Genomic DNA, 18474 nt, shown 5'->3' with positions numbered 1-18474 from the left:
TACATACCAAAACGGTTTTGTGAAACTCAGTCATGCACACGACAGAGTAAGGATGACGTCATCATTTAAAGACAGCTATATCTTCGTTATTTACAAAAATAATTGGCTAAAACTTCTGGGGGGCATGTACGATATGTTTAGCATACATAAAAGCTATAAAACGATTTTCGGTTCCTGAAAATTGATATGTCAAAACACCATGGCGGACGGTCCGTATTATTAAAACGCATTTAACTCACTATGGTTTTTAACAGGAATGGAGCGGAATCTGATTCTAAATAATGATAATTGGAATAATACACACTTTACAAGAATAGATATATTTTATATGAATTACAACACTTTGAAAATTATTTACATAAGAAAATGAGTCACTTGGCAAAAATTAAGTGTGAACAAAACTCAGAATAAGATAGAAATGTTCTGATATGAAATTATATGAGAATATGACTTGAACTATTATAACTGCAGAAACCTTAGTCAAAGAAAAGAAATAATGAAATGAAAAAATATACAAAAGCTTGAAATAAATCTGAATGATAAAATGTTCGAGTTTGACATTTAATGAATAATTAATAACCAGGTAACGTTACAAATTCTATCCTTCCTACAGGGCCAATTACCAAAAAAATTATACAATGCCAACACCCACCCTAACATAATGAATTCAAAATTACTGTATCTTTTAAACCCACCATTTGCCTTGGGCACAAAGTCACTTAGGAGAAGACACACTAAAACCTACTGAACACTTTCAACAATACACTGGATTGTGAGAGTGAAAGAAGGAGAGAGGGAAGTTATCTGTCTGCAGGCTGCAATCTCTATCTCCATCTCTATCTTATCTTAACCTAACATTTGGTCATGTTTTATATGAAATCTAACTGCTTCCAGATTGTTCCAAAATAACTGGGAAACGAATGGTGGGCCACCAAAAGGCATAAGTTGCCTAATAACGCTCTTCCAAACGGTACGCATGTCATGCCATGCGGCTCTCTGAGGCAGCTAGGTTCGCCCACCCTTTGTGCCTGAAATAAATAAAAAAAAAAAAATAAAATCCTCTCACCATGCCTTCACGACATTTCTAAAGCACAGGGTAGAGAATTTTCCAAAGCTCATTAATCGGAACGTTCTCTCTCAAACATGACATAAAACATCATAAAATATAAAAGAACATTACCTATGCCCTTGTTCATATCTCTCGCAAATACAACAACACTCTCAAATAGGTTATGTAAGATTTTGTACCAAACAAACGTGAATTAAAAAGTTAATTCATAAAAAAAATAATGTAAAATTACATATTCTAACCTGATTAAAGAATACAATGAAATTCACGATTAAAGTCTTACATAATTTGCATATAAACCTTTCATCTATATGAGAGGAGCTCATTTTACGGGCAATACAATTCATCTCATCAATGAAAATGTGAAAACAATATAAAATATGAATAAAATCATTATTAAACTGCAGTATTTGCTCTACATTAGACCAGCTTCATAAGGTAGCTCTCCCCAAAAAAGATTTTTTACTTCGAGAACGAATCCATCGATTCACCACTAGATAAATAATCTGCAAACCATGTTATCTTTACATGTTTATTATCCTTACTTCATATATACTTTACATTAATACAATATGGTTGCAAATATAATGATGAACTAGCTAACCTTTGATTATAATTTTTCATCTTATTCACTAAAGTTAAAGGATTATTAGCGGATTACAACGTAATTTCTCTATTTTTGGGTCAACTTACAAAAATTCCATCCTTCCTTATCACTATGACTAACGCTAACAGTTCCTTTTCAACTGTCGAGTTAACTCGTTGGTTCTTCTTTAGCTCTGAGGTCATAAAACAAACAGGGAGAAGAATTTCTTCCTTATATTGAAATAAAAAAGCTCCAATCCCGTTATCTAAATCATCCATTTTGATAAGGAATTTCTCGGTGAAATCCAGGGCTTGAAGTATTGGTTTCGAAGTTGATGTGGCCTTCCTCAGATTTTTCCTTTTTCCTGATATCTCGATAACATAAGTCGAGTCAATGTTTTCCTCCAAAATCAAGAACAGTTCTTGTAAGTCGCTTGCTAGAGAGAATCTTCTTTTCGATTAGTAGACAAACACCTGCCGTCCTACCATAACCGGTCTGTTCGTACTTTTCATGCCAAACCTTTTTTTCACTCGTATTTGCCTCTTTTTCACGTCTCTTGTGGAAGATTTCCTTAACTGGCCGAGTCTTTTCCTCAATTCCTTGACATTTCCTTCGTCTGTTTCCTCTCGATCCTCCCCCTTTCATGCCAACATTTTATTTGGTCCTTTGTTGAAGGGTCCTGCAATTTGTCTGCTCGTACTCTTTCTACCAAACCTTTGCTTTGTTTGTCCTTGCAAAACTGGCTCTCGTCTTACGCATGCCAGGCCAGAAAAAAATGTTTCATTATCTTCTCCATCTTCTTCTTAATCCCCATATGTCTTGTCTCGTGCAATACCATGGTCACCTGTCTTCTCAACTGTGCGTGAATTAATAATTGCTGATATTTTCCCCCTTCAGCCTTCCCAGGGATATCAGTGGGTCTATCCTTCCTCATAAGCAACCCATCCTTAAGATAATAACAGGTCAGACACTGCCGTACCTCCATACCTTCAATGTTTGTTGCTGTGGTACTATTGCATTTTGCTTAGGGGCAGTACCAGTGCTACTTCCGTTGTAACTGCTGTACTTGTTCCCATAGTTATTTATGAACTAGTTTCCTTGGTTTGACAAATAATTGACACTTGGTCGGAACGATGGTTAAAAATATGTGCCTGAGAAGGTTTTACAACTGATAATATCATAATCTTTACTTAGCGAAGCAGTTTAAAAAAAAATTTTCACCTCACTCTCTCTCTCAAGTAAGTTTGAATGTGTTCAGGAATTCCTCATAGATACTGTTCTAGATTATCAATTCTCCCTAATCAGCCCTCTCCTTTACGTTAGCAGCCTCTGTCTATCTCTTAAAACATCGTTGTACCTTGTAAGCGTAATCTAGGAAAGTCATTTTCTCGTCCTTTCTGAAACCTCGGAACCTTCCATCATAATATTCATGGGTCATCTGATACACTTGCAGTACATTTCTCTTTTCTTCTGTTTACTCTATCTTCTGGTCCTGAGATAAGGATAAGTAAGCACGCGACCCTTACTAAAGAACACACTCTGCAATAACACACACAATTTATCTTCTGGCCATTTCATCATTGCTGCGACCGTTTCAAAATGATCAAAGCACTCATCAAGAGAGTCTTCTGTCAGCCTTGGAATTAACCTCTGTGCTTCCGACATATCAAACATGGGATCATGTATGGCAGGGGCAGCCTCGGTTTTCCTTGTCAACTGAGCCCAGGCATTCAACAACTCTAATTCCCGCTCAAACCTCGCTTCTTTCATCTCCTTTTCTTCCTGCCTTCTCTCTTTTTCTCCCTTGCTTCCATTAACCTTGCATGTCTTGCAATCTTGCGGGCTTCTTCTCGTTCATCTTCTTCTCGCTTTGTTTTCATCTTCAGCTTGATCAATTCTCCTCCACAGTAATTCATTGAATTTCAGCTTCAAAATCTGCTTTCACGCCTTCAGCTTGTGGGTCAACCGGTGATTGCTTCGTTAAAATTTCTTCCTCAGCTTCCTCCAACAGTTCAAGAGCAACCACAATATTCTCTTTTGACAATTTTCACTGATTTATCAATGTTTCTAAGGCTAGACACTGGATTTGGGCCTTTATCATCCCACTTGTTGCATGGCCACTACATGCCATTAAGATAGAGAGCCGCTGAGCTTTAGTTACATTATATTCTGAGAATGCCTTAACACTTAGGTTACTCAAAAACTTGTGGATACTAAACTCTGCCATTTTCTAATTAAACACTAATTAATGCCTCTCCAAAAATTAATAAACTAACAATACATAAAATCCTTTCAACACTGTACTATCCAAAAACCTTTAATCAAAACACGGCACTATTATGACCAATATTCGAAAGAGACTCGCTTGATCCCAAGGGTCAGGGCACCAAAATATATTATATGATATGGCTACCGTGGACTAGACACTAAACATATATATTATACTATGGCTCATGGCTGGGAACCTAACATATAATATTATATATATTATGACTGGAAGGATGAAAAACCTCTAGAATTCCTAACTCCCTTCTTTGCTTTTACATTAGAATTTTTTATGCTTTAAAGTAATGAGACACAAATTCAAAGACCGTTCAATAACTCACGGAGAGCAATAAAAAAACGCTGAATATCCAAAGGTCTCTTAAGCACACTCAAAAGAAAACTATGTAATTACTCTTAGGTATTTTTAAAACGCAATCAACTCACTCTGGGTCTCAATAGCAATCAAAGGGAATCTGAGCTTTAGTTCTTCTGACAATTTCTGAACACTTGGGTTATTAAAAAACTCTTGGATATTAAACTGTGCCATCTTGTAATTCAACACTAATTAATCCCTCTAATTCATATACGAACAATACTCAAACTCCTTTCAACACAGTACTATTAAAAAACCTTTAGTCAAAACACGACCCTGTTATCACCAATATTCAAAAGAGACTCGCTTGATCCCAAGGGTCTGGGCACCACAATATATTATGTGATTTGGCTCCCGAAGACTTGGCATTATAAATATAATTTACTAAGGCTCATAACTAAGAACCAACCAAATAATATTATATATATTACAACTGGCCAGTTGATCAACCTCTCGAAGTCCAAACGCCTTGTTTTCTTTTACATTGAGAATTGTTACATTTTAAAATAATATTACACAAATTCTGAGATAGTTCAATAACTCACGGACAACAATATATAAAACACGGAATATCCAAAGGTCTCTTAAGTACCCTCAAAACTAAAGTAGGTAATTACTATTGAGTATTATTAAAATGCCTTTAACTCACTATGGTTCTCAACAGGAATCAAGCGTAATCTAGATCCATATAATGATGATTGAAATAATACACTCTTTACAAAAATAAATATATAAATTACAACACTTTTGAAATAGTTTGCATAACAAAATAAGTCACTGGGAAAAATGAAGTATGAACAAACTGAGAATAAGAGAAAATGTTACGGTTTAAAATTATATAGGAACTCGACTTGAACTATTATATTTCTATAAACCTTGGTCTAAGAAAGTAAATAATGCAATGAAAAAATATACAAAAGCTTGAAATAAATCTGAATAATATAATGTTCCAGATAACCAGGTCACGTTACAAAATCTATTCTTTCTACAGGGCCAATTACCAAAAAGCTTTATATAATACCAACACTCACCCTAACATAATGAATTTAAAATCACCTTACCTTTTCGATACAGGATTTGCCTTGGGGCAGAGAGTCACTTTGGAGAGGACGCACTAAAACGTACGGAACACTTTAAAAAATACAATGGATTGAGAGCATGAGAGATGGAGAGAGGGAAGTTATCTGTCTTAAGGCTGCAATCTCTATCTCGATCTCTATCTGACTCTAACCCAACCTTGGGTCACATTTTATATGAAATCTAACTGCATCCAGAAGCTTCCCGACTAACTGGGAAACGGATGGTGGACCTCCAAAAGGCGTGAGTTGCCAAGTAACGTTCTTCTGAACCCTTTACACATGCCACGCCAGACGGGTCCCTCACGCAGCTAGCTCCATCCACCCTTTGTCCCTGAAATAAGAAAAAAGAAGATAACATCCTCTCACCTTGTCTTTGTGACAAATTCTAAATCACGTTGTAGAGAAATTTCCATAGCATATATATCGGAACATTCTCTCTCAAACGTGATGCAATACATCATAAACTATAAAAGAACATTACCTAAACCCTTCTTCATATCTCTCATGAATCTAACAACACTCTCAAATAGACTATATAAGACTTCGTACCAAACATATGTGAAATAAAAAGTTAATCCTTGAAAATAATGTAAAATTACACATACTAACTGAAATAAAGAATACAATGAACTCATGATGAAAGTCTTATCCAATATACATAAAATAGGCTACTTATATCTACATGAGAGGGGAATATTTTATGGTCTGTCTAATTCTTCTTTGTAAGGATACATATATATATATATACATATATATATATATATATATATATATATATATATATATATATATATATATATATATATATATATATATATATATATATATATATATATATATATATATCTAACTATATATATATATATTTATATATATATATATATATATATATATATATATATATATATATCTAACTATATATATCTATCTAACTATATATATATATATATATATATATATATATATATATATATATATATATATATATATATATATATATATATATATATATATAAGTAACTTCAAATGATGTTTCTACTCCACTGCATGACAAAGGTCTCTGACATGTTAATTTATATCTAGGATTTTACCAGTTTTTTTTTATCACCACGTATACTAGTGCGGATTAGTGATTATCGGAGATTTCCGTCCGATCGTTCATGTCCAAACAGCCTTGTTTGATTGGCCCTTGCTATTACAGTTTCACTAATCAAGGCGATATGCAAACCACTACATCAGGTAAAGGTATCCGCGCTTTCAGAGGGACATACCCATATATATAAGAGGTGAAAGGATTTGCACAATGTAAAAGATCGGCGCAGCTATACTAGTCAGGGCCACCCATACTAGGTTGGTTTGCTATGAGTGGTCAAACCAAATTCTCCCACGGTTGTGGTGATGAAAACTGTCCTACGCTCAGTCAGGAATAAAACAACCCCGTCTTCGCCCCAGTCCCATGTGACAGTGGAACAAATGCCTATTACAGCAAGCAGTGGGTACTAAATATCTCTGGAGTAGAATAGTCTACCTTTGGAAACTAAACCTTACAACTTATAACGTCAGGTATATGTCGAGGGAAGACGATCTTTCTGTGTTTCTAGAAAGTTGAAGAGATATATTGTGATATAATATGATTGAGCGAAATTACAAGGACCGAGGAATGATGTATAAAGTTAATTAAAAGAGGCCATGTATCTTGTTTCAGAGGACGTGAAAGTAACAAAGAAGAACGAATGTTTTTTTTCTTATTAATAACAATCTTGCAGGTAACATAGAAGAGTTTTGTAGTACTAGTGATAGAATTTCCGGATCAATTATTAATCTAAATAAGTACAAACTGATGGTCACTCAAACGTATGCACCAACTCCATCCCATAAAGATGAAAAAAGTTACATTCTTTGAATATCTGGAGAAATCTATGACATAAGACTCAACTGTCTTTTTAGGTGATTTCAGTGTTAAAAAATGTCAAAAGAAGAGATGTTAGGCAGTAGATTAATTTGAGTACGCTCAATGAGAGACATAGATGACACGCTTGTAGAATTTCCTGAAAAAAAATCCTAAGCAGCTTTAGAAAAAAAAAGAAAAAAAAAAAACAGAAAGGACATGTAGAAAACTGAATTGAGAAATGAAAAATTCACTGCATTCTTATCTCAGGGGAAAAAAGTTAATTTAGTTGATGTTACAGTCCTAAACAAGTTAAAGTCAAGCGACCATAGGGTTGTGATAAGCATTTTTTTTTAGATCTAAGGAATGAGAGGGAAAAACTAAGTTTAAGAAATAAAATAAACTTTCCTGCAATAAGAGAAATATATGATAAGTTGAGCCTAGCAATAAAAAGTAGGCAATCCCACCTAAACGATGAAATGGAAGCAAGTAAAAAAATGTTAACAGTAATTTAGCTAAATTTGTATTGGAATCAGCACTATAGATAAGTGGAAAAAAATAAGAAATGAAAGCAGTTGAGAAAACATAAACAGTACTTTACCTAAATTGGTATTTGAAATAGCAACAAAGATAAATTGAAAAGTTTCCTAACAAGAACAAAAAAAATGAAACATTGGAAATAAGTGTGAAATCCAAGAGAGGAAATACAATTAGCATAACTATTCAAAAAAAAGAAAGAAAAGAAAAAGATTACAAACTGAAAACCTAAGACCTTCGTAAACAATATCAGATCAAAATAGATGAGACTATAAAAATAGGAAGAAGCATCAAACTGGAGAAAATAGAACTTGGAACAGGATGCCAACAGAAGTTTGCTTTAAAGGATGAAAACGGAAATATTATCAACATTGGGGGGGAAGTAATAAGGATGCAGAGGGTCTCTATATAATGCTATACAATAGTGATACAAGTAATAATTTTCCAATAGAAATAATGAAATATCTTAGCCACTAACAACTGTAACAGTGTGGAGGATCAATTTTTATTTATTTTTATTTTTTTGCTTTTTTGCCAAATCCTGAGAGAGAGAGAGAGAGAGAGGGAGAGAGAGAGAGAGAGAGAGAGAGAGAGAGAGAGAGAGAGAGAGAGAGAGAGAGAGAGAGAGAGAGAGAGAGAGAGGTAGTTAGTGTATAGATTGTTTGTTGTGAGAAATTGTTGGTATAAATGAGGTTGTTTATTTATGTTTTTAGGTAGGCTAGGAAAGTGGTGCATGTCTTGGGCGAATGATTTATTTTGATTTGACTGCAACAAGAGGCAGTGGTGTGAATGCTGGACTATTATTATTATCATTATTATATTATTCAACAGCGTGGAAGTGTTTTGTTTATTTTGACAGTCAATACAATTTATTTGTCTTTGCTAGGAGTGATTCTGAATGATAGAAACAGTTTATTATTTATATTTGATTATATTGCGATAGTTTAGTTAGCTAGGAGTGTTCGTAAGTGTTTTTTATTTTTATTTTTGCAGGCCGAAATTCCTCCTTTGGAGAGATTTTTCCTTGAATGTGGAGTTAATTATTGATGACCTGGATTGTTTAAGGACCTTATTGGATTGCTCTGTTGATCTTGATGATATAGATGCCGTAACGATCCAGCCCGGTTGAAAGAATTTGTTTTGATTATTGATGATGATGATGATGATAACACGCACACCCAAATCAATTAATGCAATTGTGTGTTAATATTTATCAGTGTTCTAATTGCTGCAGAGTTGTGCTTTTGGGCTATTAAAGACTGTTGGCCTTTGTGTGGATGAAAGTATCCGCTCAGAATCATATATAATAATTACGTTTATATTTGTGGTTGAAGTGACTTTAAATTTCATGTTTTGTGTTTTTCATGGGGTTATTTGAATGTGTTTTCCAATTACAGTAGGTTAAGATTGTAGTACTAGGTTGGGATTATTTTTTTGCTTATGGAATATGGTTGGTGAATTTTAGTATTAAGTGATTGTTTTTGTATTAAAAAATATAGTTTTAAGGCTATGTTTTGTTTTTATGTCCTTGTTGTCCATGAGTGCCGCTGCTGATAACGTAAAGGTGCGATTAGATTGTAGATTAATCTCTCCCGAGAGACGGCTACTCTAGCGTGAACTTCTCTACAGCGCGTTTATACTACCAGCAAGTTTTTCTCTCCGAGAGCTGTGAGTGAGTGTCGCGAGAGAAAGTGTCCGAGAGTCGGGTAAGATTTCTCGCGCATCTATTTACACTGGAGCCAGTGCTAGTTGACAATTAGCGAGGGTTGAAAGAACATGTCTCAAAAGTGCCATGTTGCTGCTGCATTAATAATTATGAACGAAGTGAAAAAGAAAAGGAAAAGAAGTATGTGGGTCCGAAAATGGATAAGCAGAAGGGGAGAAGATGGAGCACATGCAAAATTATTAAGAAAATTGTTTGAGGATGATGCATCGAGCTATAAGAACTTCGTATGTTTGGGGGTTCCTGTTTCCAAATTAATACTTCCAGATTGCTCTGGTTGATTCCCGTTTCCAGATCAATTCAGAGCTAGGCAGTTCCTGAAGAAATAAGGTGTTTTATAAAACACTGTGTAAACACAAAAAAAAAATGCTGGAGTGAGCAGTAAGTGAGGGAGGGTAGGTTAGGATAAGAAAGCATAACATATAAATACAAAGTAACTAGTGCACGTGCCCGTTAAATCCAAATATTTCAATTAAATATTTGAATTTTAATCATTTATTTAAATTAAATGTATTTAATATTTTTATTTTTAATAATAATAACAAATAATCTACTGCACTTTCCCGTTAAATTCAAATATTTAAATTAAATATGTAAATTTTAAGCATTATTTTGAATTAAATATGTTTAATAATTTTTTTTTTCAAATAATGATAACAAATAATCTATTGCACGTGCTCGTTAAAAATAACGGGCATTGAAGTGTGTGTGTGTGTGTGTGTGTGTGTGTGTGTTTGTGGGTAGTGTTTTTTTTTATTTCTTATTTTTTTTTTACACTAATTATTTCTTCAGCTCTACTCCCATTTTTTTTCTTCTTTAATTTCCTAGCTTCAGTACACATTAGACTCCGGAGATTGTGCCATTTCCTTGTAATTTCTTTTTTGCTAATTCCCAAGTTCTCAGCTATTCCTTTAATTTTACTAATTTTCAGCTCTTTGTTTCTGTACTCAGGCAAAGTCACATTCCTTAGTTCAGGAAATTTCTCGTATTGCTGAATTAATGCAATTGTTTGGTCTTTATTCCACTTTTTTGGCACATGTTCTCTCGCGAGAGTAACAAAAACTTTCAGAGATCTGAATATTCACTGGATAGAGTGGAGAGCAACAACCTAGCTCTACGAGCGTGCTGTCTAGAGTGTTTAGACTGTAGCATGCGCGAGAGAAGAGAAACACTCGCGAGAGTAGAGAGAAAATCTCGGAGAGTCCTCTACAGCCTGTTTACATTCCACAGAGCAGCTGTCTGAGAGCAACTCTCGGAAAAAACTCTCCAATCTAATCGCACCTTAAGGGGAAAGTTTGTATTGAAGAGAAATTAGTCAGTTAGAGTGATTCAATGGTGTGGGGGTTGTTGTTGCAATATCCCGCTACATTACTTTGGTGCCCAAACAGGTACTGCCGTGGCGGGATTGATAGCTGGACTCTTGGATGAAGGACTGATAGGATTAGGAATTAAATTTAAGACTGGATAAAAAAAAAATGGAAGAGCAGGAGAAGTTATTGAGGGAGGAATTGCTGTTGGTTAAAGAACGGGAGCAGAAGTTGATAGTTGAGAGAGAGGTTGCTAGTACAAAAGGAGAGGTGGAACTGTGAGAATGAGGCGATACAAAAGGAGCTTAGGGAGTTAAAGGGATCAGTAGAGAGAGTGGAAGAAGGGTTAGAGATTATGATACAAGAGAATGAGAGGTGAATGGATGAGCGTATGGATGAACGGTTTGGGGTGATGAAAGGTCAAATAATGAATATGATTAAAGAGTTCATGGGTGAAGGCGCACTCAGGGGAGTGGCTTCTGCTATAGGTAAAGGGGTGCTGGTGGAAGAAAAGGTTAAGGTAAGTGATGATAGGAAAGGAAATGATAGTTATATCGACAGTAAAGTTAAAGGGACCAGGTATACTAAGGATGAACAGAAAGGTGAGAGGAAGGATGAAAGGCAAAGGTAAAAGGAAAAAGAAGAAACGTCAGGATGAGAGTGAGGATAATCATGAATGGGTGAAAGTGGTAAGTAAGAAAAAGGGTAAGAAGGGAATGGTTAAAGATAGGAATCTGAGAGTAGAATTAGATTCTTTATATTCTAGTGAGGAAGTAGGGAACAAGAAGGAAGGTAGCAATGATGATAGCAGTGAGAATGAACGTGACGTGTAAGACTGTGTTTATGAGAGAGGTACCTCGGTGTGAAAGGTTCAATGAGCATAGTAGTAGAGATGTATACGAGTTTTTCAAGGAGTATGGGAGGTATTGTCAGGATAAGTATGGTGATAGTAAGAAAATTTGGGCTAGGAAGTTAGGAGAATATTTGACTGGGTATTTGTTGACGATGTATGGTGTGATAATTTGTGTGGGGGATGTTGAATATGATAGTGTGAAAGGTAGGATAATTGAACAGGTAAAACGAATGAAAGGGAGTGTTATGTATAAACGTAAGAATGATTTTGGTGAAGCACGGATGAATGTAGGAGAATCAATATCAATGTATGTATGTAGGTTGGAAACATTAGCTAGGAAGAAGTATGGAGATGAAGGTATAAATGAGAATAAGGATTTACTGAGGAAGTTTTTGGCGACAGTACCTAAGAATGTGTGTAAATTTATTCATTTGAAAGAGAAGGAGAAAATGAGGTAAACACAAGAGAGATTGACATGGGATGATATATTAGAGATAGTTGAGGATTATGAGTTAGAGAGGTGCATGAAAGAAAGTATATCTGTGAGTGTAAGAACTGGAATAGAAGAAAGTATAATAGAATTTGGTAGGTATAAGGATGCAATTTTGAGAGGGCCAATGAGGATAGCTAATCAGCTAATAGATAGGAGTGTTAGGGCAAGTAACGGAGGAGCTGTGCAAGCAAATGGTGGATTTAGGCAGGGAATTGGCGCAATATGGATAGGTGTATAAGTACGCAACGAGGTATGTCAGATAGTCGTGTCTGAGATGAAAAGTGTTATAGGTGTGGAAAGGCAGGTTATAAAAAAAATAAATTTAGATGGGCTTTAGGTGCTTGTTTTGGATGAGGTGAGGTAGGGCATATAATTAGCGAATGCAAGAAAGAGAAAAGGGTAAAATTTAATTGGTGTGGCATGACTGGCCACATAGCGAGTGGATGTCGTAGTAATTGTATGAATGTGATTTTTGGTAATTGTGGTAAGGATGCTCATTATGCTAGAATGTACAAGGAGCCGCGTGGTAAGTGTACTGAATGTGGTGTAGATGGGCATGTAGCTAGAGTATGTAGGAAGAAGTGATTAAGTCACCCTGGATGTTCGGGAAACTAGAGTGTAAGAGGGTTGAGCTGGGTGAGTCCTCGAGTGAGCGCCGAGTGAATGTGATGATTGTTCGTGAAGGTTTACTGTATGCAGACGTGATGGGTAAATTGTATGAGGATGGTAGTTTGGAAAGAGTTAGGGCACTCCACAACCAGTTGCGTGAATGGAAGGAGGTACCTGAGTATATCCAAGAGAATTGGGTGAGTAAATGGTTGAAAAGGCCGGCGTCAATGACCTTAGATGTCAGGATGCCTGAAAACTTTAAATCAATCAATCAATCAATGGTTGAAAAGGAACAAGTGTGAACCTAGTATGTATGAGGAATTAGGTTTAGAAGGTAAACAGTTGGCGTTAGTAGAATATATGAAAAGGAAGAATAAGAGAGCTTTAACTAAGGATGAAAGAAGGGGAAATTTTATAAGTAAAAGTGAGAATAGAAATAAGTATGACAAGGGTGTGAATGTGCCAGTGAGTGTGGAATATAAATGTATTATTACAGATGAAACGTGGCTGAGTATGAATGATACTTATAGTGTGTCTGGTTTTTCGTTAGATGATATAAAAAAAGAAAGAATAACGCAAGAATGAGAGATAGGAAAATGATAAGTAGCATGAATGAATCTTTTGTCAAAGTTGAGAATGTTTTTGATGAAATGGATGAACGGTTGACAGAAATCAGTGTAATTTTAGGGCCAGATGAGAACAAGATAGATGGGATTGTATATGATATATTAGATGATAGAGATTTAGATAGGAATGGTGTTAATGTAGCGAATGATTGTGATAAGGAAATAGTGAATGAGAGAGTGTATGAAGGCCCAGCTACTTGGAGTAGAGGTCCCGTTCCCGACTGCGACTGGCTAATGAAAAAAAATAATGTAAGTGGTTGTGTGAGAATGTAGAAGGATTTGGGAAAGGGGGGAGGAATGTGGATGATCAATTTTTATTTATTTTCATTTTCTGTTTTTTTCCAAATCCTAAAAGACAGAGAGAGAGAGAGAGGGAGAGAGAGAGAGAGAGAGAGAGAGAGAGAGAGAGAGAGAGAGAGAGAGAGAGAGAGGGGGGGGGAGGGGCAGTTAGTGTATTGATTATTTGTTGTGAGAAAGGCTGTTAGTATAAATGATGTTGTTTGATTATATTTTTAGCTAGGTTAAGAAAGTGGTGCATGTCTTGGGCGAATGATTTATTTTGATTTGACTGCAGCAACAGGCAGTGGTGTGAATGCTGGACTATTATTATCATTATATTATTTACCAGCGTGGAAGTGTTTTGTTTATTTTGAGTCAGTACAATCTATTTATCTTTGCTAGGAGTGATTACGAATGATAGAAACGGTTTATTATTTATATTTGATTATAGTGCAATAGTTTAGTTAGCTAGGAGTGTTCGTAAGTGTTTTTCTTTTTTATTTTTGCAGGCCGTAATTCCTCCTTTGGAGAGATTTTTCCTTGAATGTGGAATTAATTATTGATGACCGGGATAGTTTAAGGACCTGATTGGATTGCTCTGTTGATATTGATGATATAGATGCCGTAACGACCCAGCCCGCTTGAAAGAATTTGTTTTGATTATTGATGTTGATGATGATGATGATAACACACACACGCCAAACCAATTAATGTAATTTTGTGTTAATATTTGTCAGTGTTCCGATTGCTGCAGAGTTGTGCTTTTGGGCTATTAAAGACTGTTGGTCCTTGTTTGGACGAAAGTATCCACTCAGAATCATATATAATATCTACGTTTATATTTGTGGTTGAAGAGACTTTTAGTTTTAAGTTTTGTGTTTTTCATGGGGTTATCTGAATGTGTTTCCCAATTACAGTAGGTTAAGATTGTAGTACTAGGTTGGAATTATTTGTTTGCTTATGGAATATGGTTGGTGATTTTTAGTATTAAGTGATTGTTTTAATATTAAGATATATAATTTTAAGGTTATGTTTTGTTTTCATGCTCCTTTGTCCAAGAGTCCCACTGCTGATAACGTAAGGGGAAAGTTTGTATTAAAGAAAAATTTGTCAGTTAGAGTGATTCAAGGGCGTGGGGGTTGTTGTTGCAATATCCCGCCACAACAGTAAGAGATGTAAAGAAGGCATTAAAAGCCATGAAAACTGGCAAACATGCTGGAGAAGAGCACCTGATAGTTTATTTAATAATAAGTGTAGGAGAATTCATCGAAGTAAATATAGCTAAACTTTACAAAAAAAAAATGTCTGTAAGAATATTCTATGCCTATAGCTTGGGAAAACTTTATTATAGAAATTCATAAAGAGGGAAACACACAGAAACTGAAAATTTGCCATGCAATAAGTTTACTCTGTATCATATACAAAATATATATAAATATCACATTAGACTGAATATAAAGACAGCAGAGAGAAAGCAGGTTTTAAAAGTGGTTATTCAATAAGTGATCATTTACATGTAATCAACCTGTTAACATAAAAATAAACAGAATATGACAAATCACTATGCGTGGCATTTATAGAATATGAGAAAGATTTTGATTTTGGTCAAAACGTCAGTAGTAATGGAAGCTCTTGAAAGACAAGGAAGAGATAATCAATTAGAACACTTGAATATATCTATATATGATGGACAACAATCCTAAAACTACATAAAGATACTAAATTAATTTCAATAAAAAAAGGGGATTTGACATGTATATACTATCCCCATTAAATTATTCATAGCATGACAAGGAGATTATTAAAAAAAAATTACAATGGGAAAATGCAAGAATTAATATTAATGGGGAAAACCCTAAGAACTTAAAATTGTCAAATTAAATATTTGTTTCGTGAATCGTGGGAGGAATTGGAAAAGAGGATAGCAGCTTTAAATAGAGAAAGATAAAAAGTATGGCTCAAAATTAATATCAGTAAAACCAAGATTATTATAAATGAAAATGTAGAGACAACAAATCAGACTTATAATCAGATTTCTAACGACTTTTTATTAAATATATGTACTTAAGACAGACAATTATTGTTTCCCTAGGTCACGAGAATGAAATTAAAAGAAAGATATGCATGAGTTAAGAGCGTTTGGTAAGCAGAATGAGATTATGAAATGTAAAATTCCACTTTCTCTAAGAAGAAAAGTATTGTATGAGATAGTCCTACTAGTTTCAACATATGAATCTTAAACTTGGTGTCTTACTCAAGCCTTAGAACATATGCTAGTCACAACTCAGAGATTAATGGACAATCGAAAGAATAATGATGGGGCTAACACTATGACAAAGAAAAAGAGAAACCTGCATAAGGGACCAAACTGAAGTAGAGGATATTTTCACATCTTGTAAGAAAAGGGAATGGACATGAGAAGTAAATATAATGATAATGACAGACAACAGAAATTAAGAATAAAAAATGAGTCCTTAGAGATTACAAAAAAAGTAGGGGAAGGAAGAGAAGTCTATGAAAAGAAGAACTAAGCAAGTTTGTGGGTGTGGCCTAGCACAGAAAGACCATAAAGATATGGAAATGGAACACCATACCTAAGGTCCTTTTCTGCATTGAACGGTTGACGAGGATGACTATATATATATATATATATATATATATATATATATATATATATATATATATATATATATATATATATATATATATATATATATATATATATATATATATATATATATATATATATATATATATATATATATATATATATATGTGTGTGTGTGTGTGTGTGTGTGTGTGTGTGTGTGTATGTATAAGTTTGCTCCTGAATACTTTAAAAATAATGCGGTCTCTTAAGAGTTTTTCCCTCTAATTTCATATATTCACTTCCATATTGTGTAGCACAGGATCTCCATTACCATTCCTCTTTGTCTGATTTTCCTGTGACTTTTTACTCATGAATTTTCCATTTCCCTCACCTCTTCTGCTACAGCCTTTTTTTTATTTTTTTATTTTGCTGCATTTTCAGTTGTTTGATGTTTTATTGTCTCCTTTAACAATTTATCATATATTAAAGAGGCCAAAATAAGAAACACATACTCTTTTGTAGATATAAAAACAGAGGCAATCAGACAGATATGATATTCAAGGAGAGAGATTAACAAATGAGTGAACATTACAGACAGACCGATAGGGTAGATAGAAAGATAAACAGACACACACTCAGAGAAAGACGTATAAACAACCAGACAGAATGACGTATAAAAAACTAAATTAGATAAACACGAACACAAGTGGAAACAGATACAAAGGGCAGACTAACAGATACTGCTAAGCAGACAGCTAAACATATGCTCGCGCACACACACACACACACACACACACACACACCTATATATATATATATATATATATATATATATATATATATATATATATATATATATATATATATATATATATATATATATATATATATATATATATATATATATATATATATATATATATATATATATATATATATATATATATATGTGTGTGTGTGTGTGTGTGTGTCTGTGTGTAGTGACCCAGAATTTAAGCCTAGGAAATTATTAGTAACTAATCGTGAAAACATTAATTTCACTGATGAGAATCAATACGAAATAAAATGGATTAGCAATTTTATTAATAAAAATAGAAGGCTAATATATAGAACATGAAATGTGCGTATGAAATGTCTTTTTACCGGACATATACAAGAAGTTTGGAAAATGCGGTCCGAGAGAATTAAGTTCAAAAAATTATTGATCCCACACTTTATTTATATATTTTCCCCCAAAAAAACATTTGTTTATCTGATCAAAATGGATAAAAGATTAAAGAGAAGAATAATTTTATCATAAAAATATGAAAATAACATGTATAAACCAGCAAAAAATGAATTTATACTTTTGCCTTTTATTAAACATATTAATTAAATAAAGAATTACCGGTAACTTATATTTATATCGTCAAAGAAAAATAGAAATAGCATATTCAATTTTATCAAACACATTTCAGAATAAATCAGTAAGTAGGTCTGAGAACATTCGGTACCTGAAAATAATACCGTAAGTTCATTCAATACGAATGAGCAATTGCTTTAGAGAAAGTTTATTTACCGTTACCATCATAGGATTTGGCAAGCTTTTTTTTTTTTTTTTTTATCTAGTACTTAAGTGTGGTTAGATACTTCGTATGATTGACCTAGATTTAGTAGCCACCCTTGACAGTGTTAATTGTAAGCCCCTTGTTTTCAAACTCAAACGCTCGGGAGTATGTGGGTCTTTCCTTAACATTATTATGGATATTTTGATTATATATTGCAGAGTTGCTGCTAATGGATCACATAGTGGGTTTAGGAATGTGATATCTGGTGTTTCGTCAATATTCTTGGTCCATTTTCTTTTTTCATAATATATGCACATAATATGTTGTTTGAAATAGAACATAATCTCGTTGCATTTGTAGATAATGCTACTCTCTTTACTTCATTGCCATTTCATGGATAGTAGAAGTTATGTCTGGCTTGCTCACTTTTTTAAGATCCCGTTTTAAAAATTGCTTACTTCTTCAGAATTGCTCACTTTTTTTATATGCAGTTGACTCTGTGACTCACTTTGGAGGCGTGCATGACGGAGTGACTCACTTTTTGCAAGCGAGGCTGCCTCTGCGACTCAGTTTGGGGATTTAAACATGAGGTTATGTTTACAAAACCCGCTCCCCAGGATGTTCCCCCCTCCCCCAGCCCGCGGGCCGAT

This window comes from Palaemon carinicauda, chromosome 17, assembly GCF_036898095.1.
Source record: "Palaemon carinicauda isolate YSFRI2023 chromosome 17, ASM3689809v2, whole genome shotgun sequence".
In the NCBI taxonomy this organism is placed as follows: domain Eukaryota; kingdom Metazoa; phylum Arthropoda; class Malacostraca; order Decapoda; family Palaemonidae; genus Palaemon; species Palaemon carinicauda.
The sequence above is the reverse complement of the archived record's forward strand: the minus strand, read 5'-3'. Positions refer to the sequence as shown.